Genomic DNA, 16,967 nt, shown 5'->3' with positions numbered 1-16,967 from the left:
CATAACAGAGCCATTTTGGGTTTAAATTAATATGTATGGTAATAATTTACATATATTTTGAAGAACTGTATGGGAGACAGCTGAAGATTAACTTTCTTCACATATGTAGCCCAATACTACCCCATGGACATGTTTGTTTTACCAGCAGAAAAGCTTGGGAGGGATGCTAACATTAACCACTTCAAATCCGCCCATAGACTATAAACGTCCTATGGGTGGATGTTTATCTCTGAATGGACGTTTTGGAACGTCCATTCAGAGATGGCAGCTGCACACTAATCGAGAGAAGGCAGGGAAAGTTCCTGTCCCACCCGGTGGTCATGTGACTGCCGGGACCGGGAGAGAGCAGGAGCTGTCAGGTCTTCCATAGACCTTGATCATCCCTGCACTGAGGCTGTATAGTGCTGTATTATGCTGTACTTCCCTGTAACTGGGGCTACTATGTCAGTCTCAGTTACAGGAGAAATCAATAGTGAAAAAAAAAAAGTGAAGTTAAATGTCCCCCAGAAGACTTGTATGACCCTATAGGGGACGCAAAGTGTAAAATAAAATAAAAATATATACAAAAAAAAAAAGGTTGTACATGTAAAAAATAATAATTCCCAATTAAGTAATTTTAAAAAATGTTAAAAATAGAAATAAAAAAATAAAAAAATAGACATATTTGGTATTGCTGCATCTGTAACGACCGGCTCTATAAATATATCACATGATCCACCCCATCCGATAAACACCATAAAAAATAAAATATAAACAGTGCAAAAAAAAGCCATTTTTTGTCACCTTACATCGCAAAAATTGCAACACCGAGCAATCAAAAAGTCGTATGCCCCAAAAAATAGTACCAATCAAACCGTCACCTCATCATGCAAAAAATGAGACCCTACCTAAGATAATCGGTCACAAAATAAAAAACTATGACTCTCAGACAATAGAGAGACTACAATGTTATTTTTTTTGCTTCAAAACTGCTATTATTGTGTTAAAGTGAAATAAATAAAAAAAAGTAGTATTAAGTATCGCCAGATCCGTAACAACCAGCTCTATAAAAACATCACATGACCTAACCCCTCAGATGAACACCATAAAAAAGCTTTTTTTTGTCACCTAACATCCCATTAAGTGCAACACCAAGCGATCAAAAAGGTGTATGCCCCCCCAAAATAGTACCAATCAAACCATCACTTCATCCTGCAAAAAATGAGATCCTAACTAAGACAATTGGTCAAAAAATAAAAAGGCTATTGCTCTCAGACACTAAAACATCATTTTTTTGTTTCGAAAATGCTATTATTATGTAAAACTTAAATAAATAATAAAAAGTATACATATTAGGTATTGCCACGTCCGTAAGATCTGCTCTATAAAAATGTCACATGACCTAACAGCTCAGGTGAACGCTGTAAAAATAAATAAATACAAACTGTGCTAAAACAACAAATTTTTTGGTCACCTTGCCTCATAAAGTGTAATAATGAATGATCAAAAAATCATATGTACCCAAAAATGGTACCAATATAAACGTCAACTCTTCCTGCAAAAAATGAGCCCCTGCACAAGACGATCGGCAGAAAAATAAAAAAAATATGGCGTTCAGAAAATGGAGACACAAAAACAGAATTTTTTTTTTCAGAAATGCTTTATTATGTGAAACTGAAACAAACAAAGTAGACATATTTGATATCATTGCGTCCGTAACAACCTGCTCTATAGAAATAGCACATGATCTACCTTGTCAGATGAATGTTGTAAAAAATAAAAACAGTGCCAAAACAGCCATTTTTAGGTCTTAGATAACCCCTTTAACGATGCATGAATTCTAGTGTTGATCGAGCACCAAAGTGCTCGTGTGCTCAAGTAGAACACTTTGCAATGCTCGGGTGCTCTACAGAGCACAATGGAAGTCAATGGGAGAACACGAGCATTAAACCAGGCACCCCCTGCTCTGAAGACGGGAGGGTGTCGGGACTCTAGTTTGGCTTAGGAGTCCCTGCTCTGACTCCATATATAGCTATTATAGCTGAGTGGTTAAGTGCCTTGCATCTAATTCAGAAGGTCATGAGTTCAAATCCCGGCAGAAACTTTTCTGAAATACAGGCTAAATTAGATTTAAATACACGGGGGTGTCCCCAAGCACTGACTCCATATATTGACATAGCTATATATGGAGTCAGAGCAGGGACTCCTAAGCAGCGGACTCCCACAGAGGGATTTCCCCACTGGGTGGCCCCAAGCACTGGCTCCATATATGGACATAGCTATATATGGAGTCAGAGCAGGGACTCCTAAGTAAAGTTGAGCGGACACATGGATGTTCTGGTTCGGCCGAACTTCGGAAAAAAAGTTCGAGTTCGGGACCCGAACTTGACCCCGAACCCGAACCCTATTGAAGTCAATGGGGACCCAAACTTTTGAGCACTAAAATGGCTGTAAAAATGTCATGGAAAGGGCTAGAGGGCTGCAAATGGCATCAAAATGTGGTTAAGAGCATGGCAAGTGCTATGCAAACAAATGTGGATAGGAAAATGACAAATGTGGATAGGGAATAATCTTGATCTAGGAGGACGAGGTCCAAATGGAGTAGGAGGTTGAGGAGGCGGTGGATGTGGCGGTGTAGGTGGAAGCGGCGGTGTAGGTGGAAGTACACCCCAAAACATTGGGAAATATAACCTGTGATAACCCCCTGCAGTCATGCTAAACACACATTCAGACAATACACTGGCTGCAGGGCAGGCCAGCACCTCCAAGGGGTAAAGGGCAAGCTCAGGCCATGTGCCCAATTTGGAGACCCAGAAGTTGCAGGGGCTGACCCCTGTCAGTCAGTTCGTGTAGGCGTGTGCAAACTTACTGCCCCACCATGTAGCACGTCCCCGTGATGTTCACAATCCAATTTAATATCTGCTCTATCAACTTTCGATGTTCTTTTCTGCGCCTACCATGGTGATCACGGGTGGCGGGGAATCAGGGTTTCACGCCGGAGAGGGAGCATGAGAAAGAGAGACCACATCCAAGGGAGGATTAATTTTTTCAAATTTATATATAAAATTATAGAGTTGAATTATGGGACAAATTATTAAAGCATAAAAGTGTGACAACTTTTTAAAGTTTAAGCATTGAATGAAAGGATGTGGCGCGCATTAATTACTGAAGAATTTATTAAAATTTATTCCCTGTCAACTATGCAGAGCAGGAGTTTCTATCCGGCAAAATTTGAAAAATGTCACCTGACAATGTAATTGACGATTTTTTTTTGAATTTATGTTCCTGTCACCTATGTAGAGGTGCCCCAGTGACATCCACCTTCCATTTGGATATCTTCTCTATCAACTTTCGATGTTCTCTTCTGAGCCTACCATGTTGATCACGGTTATCGGCGAATCAGGGTTCCACGCCGGAGAGGGAGTGTGAGAAAAAGAGACCAAATTTAAGGGAGATAAATTTATAAAAAATTTTGGGGATCGAGCGGAAATGTAGTAAAAGCTGTTAAATTGCAAATGTGGGACAAATTACAGAAGCCCAAATGTGGGCCAGAAGAGTAAAGCTGATTTATGGGAAAAATTATTGAGGTTAAAATTTTGGACAAGTTACAGAAGCCCAAATGTGGGCCAGAAGAGTAAAGCGGAATTATGGGAAAAATTATTGAGGCGAAAATTTTGGACAAATTACAGAAGTCCAAATGTGGGCCAAAAGAGTAAAGCGGAAATGTGGGAAAAGCTGTTAAAGCGCAAATGTGGTACAAATTACAGAAGCCCAAATGTGGGCCAAAAGAGTAAAGCGGAATTATGGGAAAAATTATTGAGGCGAAAATTTTGGACAAATTACAGAAGTCCAAATGTGGGCCAAAAGAGTAAAGCGGAAATGTGGGAAAAGCTGTTAAAGCGCAAATGTGGTACAATTTACAGAAGCCCAAATGTGGGCCAAAAGAGTAAAGCGGAAATGTGGGACAAAGTATTGAAGCGCAAATGTTGGCCAAAAGAGCAAAGCGGAAATGTGGGACAAATTATTGAAGCGCAAATGTGGTACAACTTGTTAAAGTTTAAGCATTGAATCAAAGAAGGTGGCGCGCATCAATTAAAGAAGAATTTCAGAAATTTTATTCCCTGTCACCTATGCAGAGCAGGGGTTTATTCACGTCTAAAATTGTATAATGACAACCCAAGAATATAACAGAAAAATTTGTGAAATTTATTAACCTGTCTACTTGGTAGAGCAGGGGTCTATGACAGAAAAAAATAGTTTATTGTCACCTGAGAATGTTAAAGAAAAATTATTAAAAATTATTAAGCTGTCAACTAGGTAGAGGAGGGGTATATTACACCCAAAAATTGGTGAATTTCACCAGAAAATGTAACTGACAATATTTTTTTTTATACCTGTCTACTAGGTATAGCAGTGGTACATCACACCCAAAAATTGGTGAATTTCACCAGAAAATGTAACTGACTATTTTTTTCTTTATGTAGAAAGTATTGGGATGGCTCACCCTCCAAGTTGCAAGAAAAAGGGTGCTCCCCCTAAAAAGGTTACCCCAAACCTTTAAGGAGAAATCAAGTATGCAAATATGTAAGAGGGGCACACCTGCATCTGATTGACACCAAACGCTAATCGATGTTTAGTTTTAAAAAGTTATTAAATACAATTTAATATAATATGCGAAATATGGTACCTTATCGCTCTAAAATCATAAAATACATGCTTAAAATATAGCCATGCTAAGGGTTCATGTGTACTTCAATCTGGGATTTCAGTAGTGGATATAATGTCTATTTCAATACTACCGAGTCTCAGTTTATAAAATGATAGTGAATGCAGTCTCTGTGATAATCCGCAGTTTATCAGCGATATTTTCAATATAGGAATTTGCTGAGATAGAAATATTGTCCTTTGCGATTCATTGCATATAATCTTTCACAGTTATAGCTTAGTAGTGTTTAGCTAGTACACTGTGATAATATAATGGTTATGATAGATTACTCACTGTTTGGAAGCAGTAAAGTGTTCGGATTTTTGCACTTAACGTGGCGTCCCACGTATTATCAGCACAGGTAGTCGTACCTCCGATCAACTTTAAATGTGAGCTATAAATTTGCAAACAAGGAAACAGTCCGCTTAAGTGCCGGGGTAGGTGTATGGTTACACCCGCTTGAAATTTGTAGTAGCTTGATGTCTTTTTTCCCAGGACAAGACTGGACTTTCGTTTCTTTACGAAATATATTCGGATATTGTTGCAAATTGAGTAAAGATGCGCAGATAGTAAGCTGCGGTTTTTCTTCCTTTTGTAGAGACTTGTGTACACCGTGTTTTGGCCAGCATGTGCAAGGTGGCACGTCGCATATGAGGCGGTGAGCGGGAAGGCCGAAGTTACGCTGCAGCGCTGACAGGCGAGCAGCAGCAGGGTGAGAACGCCGAAAGCGCGCACAGATGGCCCGCACTTTATGCAGCAGCTCTGACATATCGGGGTAATTTTTAAGGAATCTCTGCACCACCAAATTTAGCACATGCGCCAGGCAAGGGATGTGCGTCAAACCGGCTAGTCCCAGAGCTGCTACGAGATTTCGCCCATTATCGCACACCACCAGGCCGGGCTTAAGGCTCACTGACACCAACCACTCATCGGTCTGTTGTTCAAGGCCCGTTCAAGGCCCGTTCACTTGAGGCTCACTGTCCCCCAAACAGATAAGTTTTAAAACTGCCTGCTGTCGTTTACCCCTGGCTGTGCTAAGTTGGTGGTGAAGGTGTTACGCTGACCGGAAGAGGAGCTGGTAGAGGATGAGGAAGCAGAGTAGGAGGAGGAAGCAACAGGAGGCAAACTGAAGCGCCCTGCAATCCTCGGTGGTGGAAGGACATGCGCCAAACTGCTATCCGCCTCAGGCCCAGCCGCCACTGCATTTACCCAGTGTGCTGTTATGGAGATATAACGTCCCTGACCGTGCTTACTGGTCCACGTATCCGTAGTGAGGTGCACCATGCCACAGATGGCGTTGCGCAGTGCACACCTGATTTTGTCCCCTACTTGGTTGTGCAGGGAAGGGATGGCTCGTCTGGAAAAGTAGTGGCGGCTGGGCTGGACGTACTGTGGGACAGCCACCGCCATAAGGCCTTTAAAACTATCCGTCTCCACCAGACGGAATGACAGCATTTCAAAGGCCAGTAATTTTGAAATGCTGGCATTCAGGGCTAGTGATCGCGGGTGGGTAGGGGGGTACTTCCTCTTCCTCTCCAGCATTTGGGAGATGGAGAGCTGAACGCTTCTGTGGGACATTGTGGAGATGCTTGGTGACCCAGGTGGTGGTGTTGCTTGAAGATCCTCTGTTTGCGGGGTGCCAGGTGGCACTGTCACTCCAGAGGTGGATAAAGAGGCCGAGACTACAGCAGAAGAGGAAGCAGGAGGAGCCAGAGACCTTTCTTGTTTTTTGAGGTGTCTACTCCACTGCAGCTAGTGCTTTGCACTTAAATGCTGGTCATGCAGGTTGTGCTCAGGTTGAGAATGTTTATGCCTCGCTTCAGGCTCTGATTTCACAGCGTGCAAACCACTCGTGTCTTGTCGTCAGCACATTGTCTGAAGAACTGCCACGCCAGGGAACTCCTTGGAGCTGGCTTTGGTGTGCTCGGTCCCTTGCTGCGGTGGGCAGTAGCAGCCGTACTGTCTAGAGGACGGCCGCTCCGCTTTTGCACCCTGCTCCCTCTTCTGCTGTGCTGGTGGCTCTGTGCGACCACCGCCTCTTCCTCCGAACTACATAGGTCACTTGCATGACCTTGAGTCCATGTTGGGTCGAGGACCTCATCGTCCTCCACATCATCTTCCACCCAGTCTTCACCCCTGCCCTCCACGGTCTGCACACTTTCAAAAGCCCCAGCAGTTGGCACCTGTGTTTCGTCATCATCCCAGACGTGCTGCGATGGTCCTCCCATGTACTCATCTTGAAAGATAAGTAGTTGGGCATCGGTGCACTCTCTTCCACTTCTGGGGCAGGGCTAGGTGCATGGACCTGGGAAACCCTGCTAACAGAGTCATCAAAAAGCAGAAGAGACTACTGCATGACTTGGGGACTGCTTGGCTGATGTGCAAGGGGGTGAGGTGAAAGACTGATGGACATCGGCTGCAGGTGCCAACTGTGGTCTTTCAGCATGAGACTGGGTGGGAAACAATGTGAAGGAACTGGAGCCACTGTCAGCAACCCAATCTACTATCGCCTGTACTTGTTTAGGCCTCACCATTCGTAGAGCCGCATTAGGCCCTACCAAATACCGCTGCAGGTTCTGTCACCTACTCGCACCTGAGGAAGGGGTTTCACTTGTGTGTGTAGCTGGCACAGATCGACCACGTCCTCTCCCTGCAACAGGAGCTCTACCAGCAGCACCACGACCTGGGCCACGTCCCTTATTTAACGCTCTCCTCATATTTCTCAAATTTAGGATCTTGCCCTAAATGGGTGTTTAATTAATAGTAGAATAGAACGACAGTATGTACAGGGTGCATCTCACACGCCCTGAACCAGACTAGGCCTCAATTAAATTTGTTTGCCAAAAATAGCTGTATTTCAAATACCTGAATAAAACCACTGTATTTAAAGGGTGTATCTCACAGGCCCTGAACCAGACTAGGCCTCAATTAAATTTGTTAGCCAAAAATGCCTGTATTTCAAATACCTGAATAAAACCCCTGTATTTAAAGGGTGTATCTCACACGCCCTGAAACAGACTAGGCCTCAATTAAATTTGTTTGCCAAAAATGGCTGTATTTCAAATGCCTGAATAAAACCCCTGTATTTAAAGGGAATTTCAAATGTCTTGATGATGTAAGGGCGCAACAATTGTATATTTTGGCCCATTAAGGGTGTTTTATTAATAGAAGAATATAAGCCCTGTATATACAGGGTGTATCTCACATGGCCTGACCCACACTAGGCCTCAATTAAAGATTTGTGCTCCAAATGGCGATATTTAAAATACCTGAATAGAACCACACTATGTAAAGGCTGTATCTCACAATGACATATGCAGCAAAGGCTGCAAAATAAACTTTTTTTTCCCCCAAACGGGTGTTAGTTTAATAACTGAATATGACAACAGTATATAACCCTGGAATTTCAAACGTGCTGATGCTGCAAGGCCTGAAAAATTTTGTATTTTGCACAAAAAAAGGTGTTTTATTAATAAAAGAATCAAACCCCTGTATTTAAAGGGTGTATCTCACATGCCCTGAACCAGACTAGGCCTCAATTTAAGATTTGTGCACCAAATGGCGGTATTTCAAATATCTGAATATAACCCAAATATATAAAGGGTGTATCTCACAATGACATATGCAGCAAAGGCTGCCAAATAAACTTTTTTTTGCCTAAACGGGTGTTTGTTTAATAACTGAATATGGCAGCAGTATATAACCCTGGAATTTCAAACGTCAAGATGCTGCATGGCCTTAAAAATTGTGTATTTTGCACAAAAAAAGGTGTTTTATTAATAAAAGAATCAAACCCCTGTATTTAAAGGGTGTATCTCACACACCCTGAACCAGACTAGGCCTTCTTTTAATTTTGTTTGCCCAAAATGGCTGTATTTCAAATACCTGAATAGAACCCCTGTATATACAGGGTGTATCTCACACGCCCTGATCCACACTAGGCCGCAATTAAATTTGTTTGCCCAAAATGCCTGTATTTCAAATACCTGAATAGAAGCCCTGTATTTAAAGGGTGTATCTCACACACCCTGATCCACACTAGGATGCTATCAAAGAATTGTACCCAAAATGGCTTTTTTTCAAATAACTGAATAGAAAGACAGTATGTAAAGGCGGTATCTCACAATGACATCTGCAGAAAAGGCTGCCAACTAAATTTTTTTTGCCCAAACGGGTGTTTGTTTAATAACTGAATTTGACAGCAGTATATAACCCTGGAATTTCCCACGTGCTGATGCTGCAAGGCAAAAAAGTGTGTTTTTAACCCCTTAGGGACGCATGATGTACCGGTACTGCATGTTTCCCGAGTCCTTAAGGACCCATGACGTACCGATACGTCATGGGTTTAAAACGCGATTGCGGCGCGGCGGGGGTTAATCAGAACAGGATGCCCGCCGTCATTCAGCGGGCATCCTGTCACAACGCCGGGGGGGTCATGTGACCCCCCCGTATCGGCGATCGCCGCAAACCGCAGGTCAATTCAGACCTGCGGTTTGCGGCTTTACCTGCAGTTGCGGCAGCTGTGCGGCGGTGCCATCGGGTCCCCATGCGGCTGCAGGGGGGGCCCGATGGCATGGAAGGCAGCGCGATGTCTAAGGAAGGCATCGTGCTGCCTTCCGGTGAAGAGCCTGTGAGATCCAGCCCCCTGGATCTCACAGGCCGGAAGCTGTATGAGTAATACACACAGTATTACTCATACAGCCAATGCATTCCAATACAGAAGTATTGGAATGCATTGTAAAGGAATATACCCCCCAAAGTTCAAGTCCCAAAGTGGGACAAAAAATAAAGTGAAAAAAAAGTTGAAAAAAATAAAGTTTCCCCCCCCCAAAAAATTACAAGTTTCAAGTAAAAATAAACAAAAACGTAATTTTCCCCAAATAAAGTAAAAAAAAAAATGGTAAAAAATAGGGGGGGAAAAAAAGTATACATATTAGGTATCGCCGCATCCGTATCGACCGTCTCTATAAAAATATCACATGATCTAACCCCTCAGATGAACACCATAAAAAATTTCAAATAAAAACTGTGCTAAATAAACCATTTTTTGTCACCTTACATCACAAAAAGTGTAATAGCAAGCGATCAAAAAGTCACACGCACCCCAAAATAGTGCCATTAAAACCGTCATCTCATCCCGCAAAAATCATACCCTACCCAAGGTAATCGCCCAAAAACTGAAAAAATTATGGCTCTCAGACTATGGAAACACTAAAACATGATTTTATTTTGCTTCAAAAATGAAATCATTGTGTAAAACTTACATAAATAAAAAAAAGTATACATATTATTAGGTATCGCCGCATCCGTGACAACCTGGTCTATAAAAATATCACATGATCTAACCTGTCAGATGAATGTTGTAAATAACAAAAAATAAAAAAGGTGCCAAAACAGCTATTTCTTGTTATCTTGCCTCACAAAAAGTGTAATATAGAGCAACCAAAAATCCTATGTACCCTAAACTAGTACCAACAATACTGCCACCCTATCCCGTAGTTTCTAAAATGGGCCACTTTTTTTGAGTTTCTACTCTACGGGTGCATCAGGGGGCTTCAAATGGGACATGGTGTCAAAAAAACCAGTCCAGCAAAATCTGCCTTCCAAAAACCGTACGGCATTCCTTTCCTTCTGCTCCCTGCCATGTGCCCGTACAGCGGTTTACGACCACATATGAGGTGTTTCTGTAAACTACAGAATCAGGGCCATAAATATTTATTTTGGTTTGGCTGTTAACCCTTGCTTTGTAAACGGAAAAAAATTATTAAAATGGAAAATCTGCCAGAAAAGTGAAATTTTTTAATTGTATCTCTATTTTTCATTAATTCTTGTGGAACACCTAAAGGGTTAACGACGTTTGTAAAATCTGTTTTAAATACCTTGAGAGGTGTAGTTTCTTAGATGGGGTCACTTTTATGGAGTTTCTACTCTAGGGGTGCATCAGGGGGGCTTCAAATTGGACATGGTGTAAAAAAAAAACAGTCCAGCAAAATCTGCCTTCCAAAAACCGTACGGCATTCCTTTCCTTCTGCGCCCTGCCGTGTGACCGTCCAGCGGTTTACGACCACATATGGGGTGTTTCTGTACACTACAGAATCAGGGCCATAATTATTTAGTTTGGTTTGGCTGTTAACCCTTGCTTTGTAAACGGAAAAAAATTATTAAAATGGAAAATCTGCTAAAAAAGTGAAATTTTGAAATTGTATCTCTATTTTCCATTAATTCTTGTGGAACACCTAAAGGGTTAACAAAGTTTGTAAAATCAGTTTTGAATACCTTGAGGGGTGTAGTTTATAGAATGGGGTCATTTTTGGGTGGTTTCTATTATGTAAGCCTCGCAAAGTGACTTCAGACCTGAACTGGTCCCTAAAAATTGGGTTTTTGAAAATTTCAGAAAGATTTCACGATTTGCTTCTAAACTTCTAAGCCTTGTAACATCCCCAAAAAATAAAATATCATTCCCAAAATGATCCAAACATGAAGTAGACATATGGGGAATGTAAAGTAATAACTATTTTTGGAGGTATTACTATGTATTATAGAAGTAGAAAAATTGAAACTTGGAAATTTCCAATTTTTTACAAAATTTTCGTAAATTTGATATTTTTTTATAAATAAAAATAAATTTTTTTGACTTCATTTTACCAGTGTCATGAAGTACAATATGTGACAAAAAAACAATCTCAGAACGGCCTGGATAAGTCAAAGCGTTTTAAAGTTATCAGCACTTAAAATGACACTGGTCTGATTTGCAAAAAATTGCCAAGTCCTTAAGGTGAAATAAGGCTTTAAGGGGTTAAGGTGAAATAGGGCTGAGTCCTTAAGAGGTTAAAAACCCAGAAAATTATGCCTGCATTTCTAGCTTAAATTGCACACTGACTAATCCAGATGTTGCATATTGCCAAAAAAGTGTTTTTTTGGTAGCAGAATATGAAAGCTGTATATATTAAACTTGAATTTAACACTTGCAGATCTGGAAAATAGTGTTTTTTTGGCAAAAAAGTGTGTTTTTAAAAACCCAGAAAATAATAGCTGTATTTCTAGCTTAAATTGCACACTCACTAATCCAGATGTTGTATATTGCCAAAAAAGTGTTTTTTTGGTAACAGAATATGAAAGCTGTATATATTAAACTTGAATTTAACACTTGCAGATCTGGAAAATAGTGTTTTTTGGCAAAAAAGTGTGTTTTTAAAAACCAAGAAAATTATGGCTGTATTTCTAGCTTAAATTACACACTGACTAAGCCTGCAAATGCACCAAATGTTGTAAATTGCAAATTTTTTAGATTTTTTTAAAGCTTGGATTTCAATGTCCCAAAAGCTCAGATGCAGTGCTGGTGCACTGAGCTTGCATAAAATGGCCACCGCCGCCGCCCACCTAACTGACTTCTAAATTTTTTTTTTTTTTTCGCTCACTGGGCTCAGGGCAGGATAAAAAAATTGTGTCCTGCACCCACACAACACAATGTATGTAGATCACTGAGTTAGATTCACGTTTTGAGCAAAGATTCTCTTCTATTCTCTTCCTAAAATCACCAGCAGCATCCTCTCCTTACACTAAGCACAGCAGAGTGACGTGCAGCGCTACGGGACTCCAGCTTATATAGAGGCTGAGTCACATGCTACACTGGCCAATCTCAGCCATGCCATTAGTAGGCATGGCTGTGATGGCTTCTAAGGGCACAGAGTTAAACGCTTGGTGATTGACTGCTCTGCAGCCTTTCAAAAAGCACCAAGAAAGTGCTGATCACTGAACCCGAACCCGAACTTTTACTGAAATGTTCGGGTTCGGGTCTGGAGTCCAAAAATCCTAAAGTTCGGTACGAACCCGAACTTTACAGTTCGGGTTCGCTCAATCCTACTCCTAAGCCGCGGACTCACACTGAGGGATTCCCTCACTGTACAGCGATCTTCTGCATAGAAATAGAGGCTAAATTAGATTTCAATACACTGACTCGAGCATCGCGCTCAAACACACGCGGTGTTCGGCCGAGCATGCTTGCTCAACACTAATGAATTCCCGTAGTGTGGACCTATGTCTATATTGTGTGTCCTTATTTTTAACTTAGACCTTCACACATTATTTTTTGGGGATTAATAATGGGCAACATAATTGTAAAAATAATTTTTTTATTATCAATTACATTATTTTCATGTAATATTTAAAAAAATAAAAATAATTAAACAGCCATCTGACCATATAAATGTATAGATAAATAATGACACAGAATATTTAAATTAACAAAACATAGCTACAGTGGCCGGGACCCCCTGTCGGGATCATCAGGCTGGAGTAAGGAGCTGAAAAAAGATTCCTGACCATGAGAATAATCTGCGGGAGGAGGGGGAGTGTAAAGGGAAGAGCACACTGAGAGCACAGGGCCAGGAGTTGATAGAGGAGAGGAGGGAGTAAGCAAATATAAAGTCTGATGGGGATGGGGTACGGGAGTGGGATGGGGGATGGGAGCTGGATGGGGGATGGAAGATGGAGGTGGGATGGGAGATGGAGGTTGGATATGAGATGGAGGGGGGATAGGAGTGGGTGGAGGGATGGGTGTGTGATGGGGATGGGTGTGTTATCGGGGATAGGAGTGGGATGGGGCATAGGTAGGCGTTTGAGGCAGGGATTGGTAGGGGGGGGGCAGCGCAGGCAATTCTCTATGGTTTGGACAATGGCCGACCAGCAGCCAGGAAGAAGTTGGGGACTAACCTGGTCCAGCAATGGAGTTAGGCTTAGGAGGAACCGACCATTAGGATTAAGGCTATCAGGCAGCCACGCCCCCTCCAGCCACTGGATGTGAGCTTAAAGCTCCTCCCGAGTCCTAGTGGTCTGATCATCCAATCTGAGCAAGCAATCCCGAATGACTCTTGCTAGATTAGCCTCAGACTCCATTTATCTTCTCCTACCTGCTCGGCGTCTAAGATCTATATTTGAAAATGCAGAAATTATGTAGGCTCTTTCAGTACCCGCTGAGCCTTGGCTAGCAGGTAGGGGATCCTCATTCTCCCTAACTTCTTCCTGTGCAACAGAGGGCCCGGCAACTGGCTCCACATGAGATTTGGATGGTGCCTCCCTCTGCTGAGCCTCCTCTCTGCTTGTATATGTTCTATAAAAGGAGACAAAACACAATTATTAGTGACACTGCACCATCAAATGTTACATGTTTGCACATTTCACAAGGAAAATATGTTGACTATTACATTGCTAATTGTGTATTGGCATGAAATGGACTTGATGATATTCTGTGTAAGGTTATCTGAATGTAAAATATTTTTAAAGGCATAAACTTATGCAGCCTACGTGAATAAATATATTTTGTAAGTTGATAATAAATTTTACATAAACATCACTAGCGTCAATACACTGCATACTCAGGCGATCATTCTCTAACCCATGGCTGTCTATCCCGTTAGAACATAGATATGACCAATACACCATGGTGTACTAAAGATAAAGGCCAAATCATACTAACATCCTAACTATCATGGCTGGCCGGGTGTAATATACTGAATGAATGTGTGTCCAAAATTGGCAACCCGTTAGCCCCTCCTCCAGTCTGCTGCACCCATGTATTTGCGATCACTCTGGAATGTGGTCATATGAGCACAATCAGGGATGGGTACTATATATAACCCACCTCATGGATCCTACAAGGAAAACTTATAAACTCATACACTGAGTATTAAAAACAATTATAAGGGACAACCAGTCTGTTATAAATACCCTTACAATACATAATGTAAACAGACTGAACAGGCCAACAAAGATCCAACAGCAATGTTTGATATTACAAAAGTCAGTTTCTTATCAGCTTTTAGGGTCAAGCATTTTGATTGTAATTGCGAGCAACATTGTTGCTACTTAGTGTCTATTATTTTTTTTTGTGAATCGAACATACCTTCTTAGCTCAGCAGAGCACCGGAGGAACTGGAGAGCCCTCTTATATCGATAGGGACAAGTGGTCCCTGCTACGGATCCGCTGGGGGCCAACCGGGCCTTATTGAGGTCCCGTATAAATCTGTCACGGATTGACCTCCAGCAGGTTCTGATGAAATCTCCTTTGAAGACATAAAGAACATAGCATTAGAGAAACATGATTAAGAAGCATGATTGTTAGGAGTTGGTAATATGAACAATTTCTTTTTTCAAGTAATGCGGGAAACTACACATATCACACTATCAAACACATTAGTAAAAATGTTAAAACAGGTTCTACTTGACGAAAAGGTTCTACTTGACGAAAATACGGACCAATACTTACAATCATCCTTATTAAATGGCATCATATTACAAAATCAAAACAGATTTGTAGTATTTGGATTGTGACTGTGTGAGACATGTTAAAATACAAAAAATGACATTAAATAATTTATCCTACTTGGGGCTCGTAGTATGATTGTGGACAAATTTGCAAATAGCTGCAATCATTGCAAACTAGCGTTCAGGGTCCTTTACATGGCCAACACATGGAGAAGCTCATGGACTATTAGTGTTCAGTGTAACACTATCTCCCCCAAATTTTTTGGGGAAAATTAGACACACATTAGATGCTGAATGTGTAAAATGTGTTGTCATCCTGTCCTGGTTATTTTACACCATCAACCAAACTACGTGTTTAACTCCTGAAGATTCAGCCAGGGAAACATATGCTTGTGGAAACCAAACTAATATGTGTCACAGCAATGGGCATAGCAATTGCTCCTCAACATAGAAGCCGAAGGAGATTGTGGGATGGGAAAGCATTTTTTTTTTTTACTTGGATAAGAATGATACTATTGTGTCGAAAGAAATCAACATATATGGATATTACCTTCTTTCATTTATCATGGTCCAAGGTTAGGTTATTTACAATGGTCGGAATGTTTTCAAAAATCTAATGCACCATTTTAATAACAATTAAAACGGTTCACATCGGACTTTCCAAACATTCAAACATTGGATCATTAGCTACTCTAGATATTTCTGCCCAACACTGAGATGCTAACAATCCAAATAGCCTGTGTGAATAATAATGTTCTTCAGTAGTTGTTTGGAAAAACACATCTACATTTGGGAGCGGTAAGCAATCTGTCTCAGAGTCGTTTTAATATAGATGAAACTACTATTCAAGTGTTGTTATACAACAAGGAGGCCAATGTATTACACAAAGATGGAACAATTGCCCTAAATAAAAAGTCAAAGGTCACATGTATAATTCATCTTAAGGTTTATACAAGTGTGAAAATGCAAATAAGAATGGGGCCTGCAAACACATGTTCTTCTTAACAATAATGTCTATCATTACCTGATTTCCATGGCCATTGTCCTATTTGTATTTAAACATTATACCGTACCTGTAGTTGTATAGCAGGTAAAGGTATAATATTTATCCAAGTACACTGGCTAATCCAAGACAATCAACGTGAAATGCTAAATGTTTGCGGATCTTTCAAAATACAAAAAATTTTTTGATAAATATGACATCACTCACCACAAACCGATTGTGTCCGACTGGATAGAGTCCCCCAATCAGGCATGATGGCAATAAAGACCTCTTCCCAGGCGACGGGTGGCCATGTGATCTGCATGGAGCCAATCAGACTGGTCCCACAGAGATGGTCTTTCTTGTACCAATTGTATTAGTTGTTCACCCTCTATGTAGGGAAGCATGACCTCCTCCTCCTCCAGCTCCTCATCCAACCTTGTGTTGGAACCCTGTAATATAAATTAGAAATAAACACAAATTCAAGGCCTAATCAATACATAACCATCAAATTGATTTGCCAGTATGTGACTCTGTTCCATAGACGTGTTAATAAGCCAATTGTGGGCAGGAGGCTATATCACTATATTTTAACTAGATATGAAACTTCAGTTTGTTGTAGTATTGCTATCACACCTTCAGGGGAGACATGTCGCAAACATTTCTACTCATTTGGCAAAGATGCTGAGCACATGATAGTTATGTCTCATTCCGAGGGCCGTAGTGTTTGTTGTTTGTTGCATTTGGCAATTATCCTACCTCACATGGCTGCAAAGATAATAAAAACTGAAATATGTGGATTGACATTTTTCATAACATTAGCACATGCTCTATCTTTGCCTTTGAGCCACAGACCCATTAACACAGATGCGGACAATTAACGTCGTGCTGTGCGCAAGCTTTTGGGGCCCATTGAAATGAAGGTTCCCCAACTATTGCCAAAAATATAAGGACGGATGTGCACTCCTTCATACAACTGTCTGAATGAGCCATTTTTTGTCTAATTAGCCTCGTGAGTCTGGAAACATTTGGACAATA

This window comes from Bufo bufo, chromosome 2 (assembly GCF_905171765.1).
Source record: "Bufo bufo chromosome 2, aBufBuf1.1, whole genome shotgun sequence".
Lineage (NCBI taxonomy): Eukaryota > Metazoa > Chordata > Amphibia > Anura > Bufonidae > Bufo > Bufo bufo.
The sequence above is the reverse complement of the archived record's forward strand: the minus strand, read 5'-3'. Positions refer to the sequence as shown.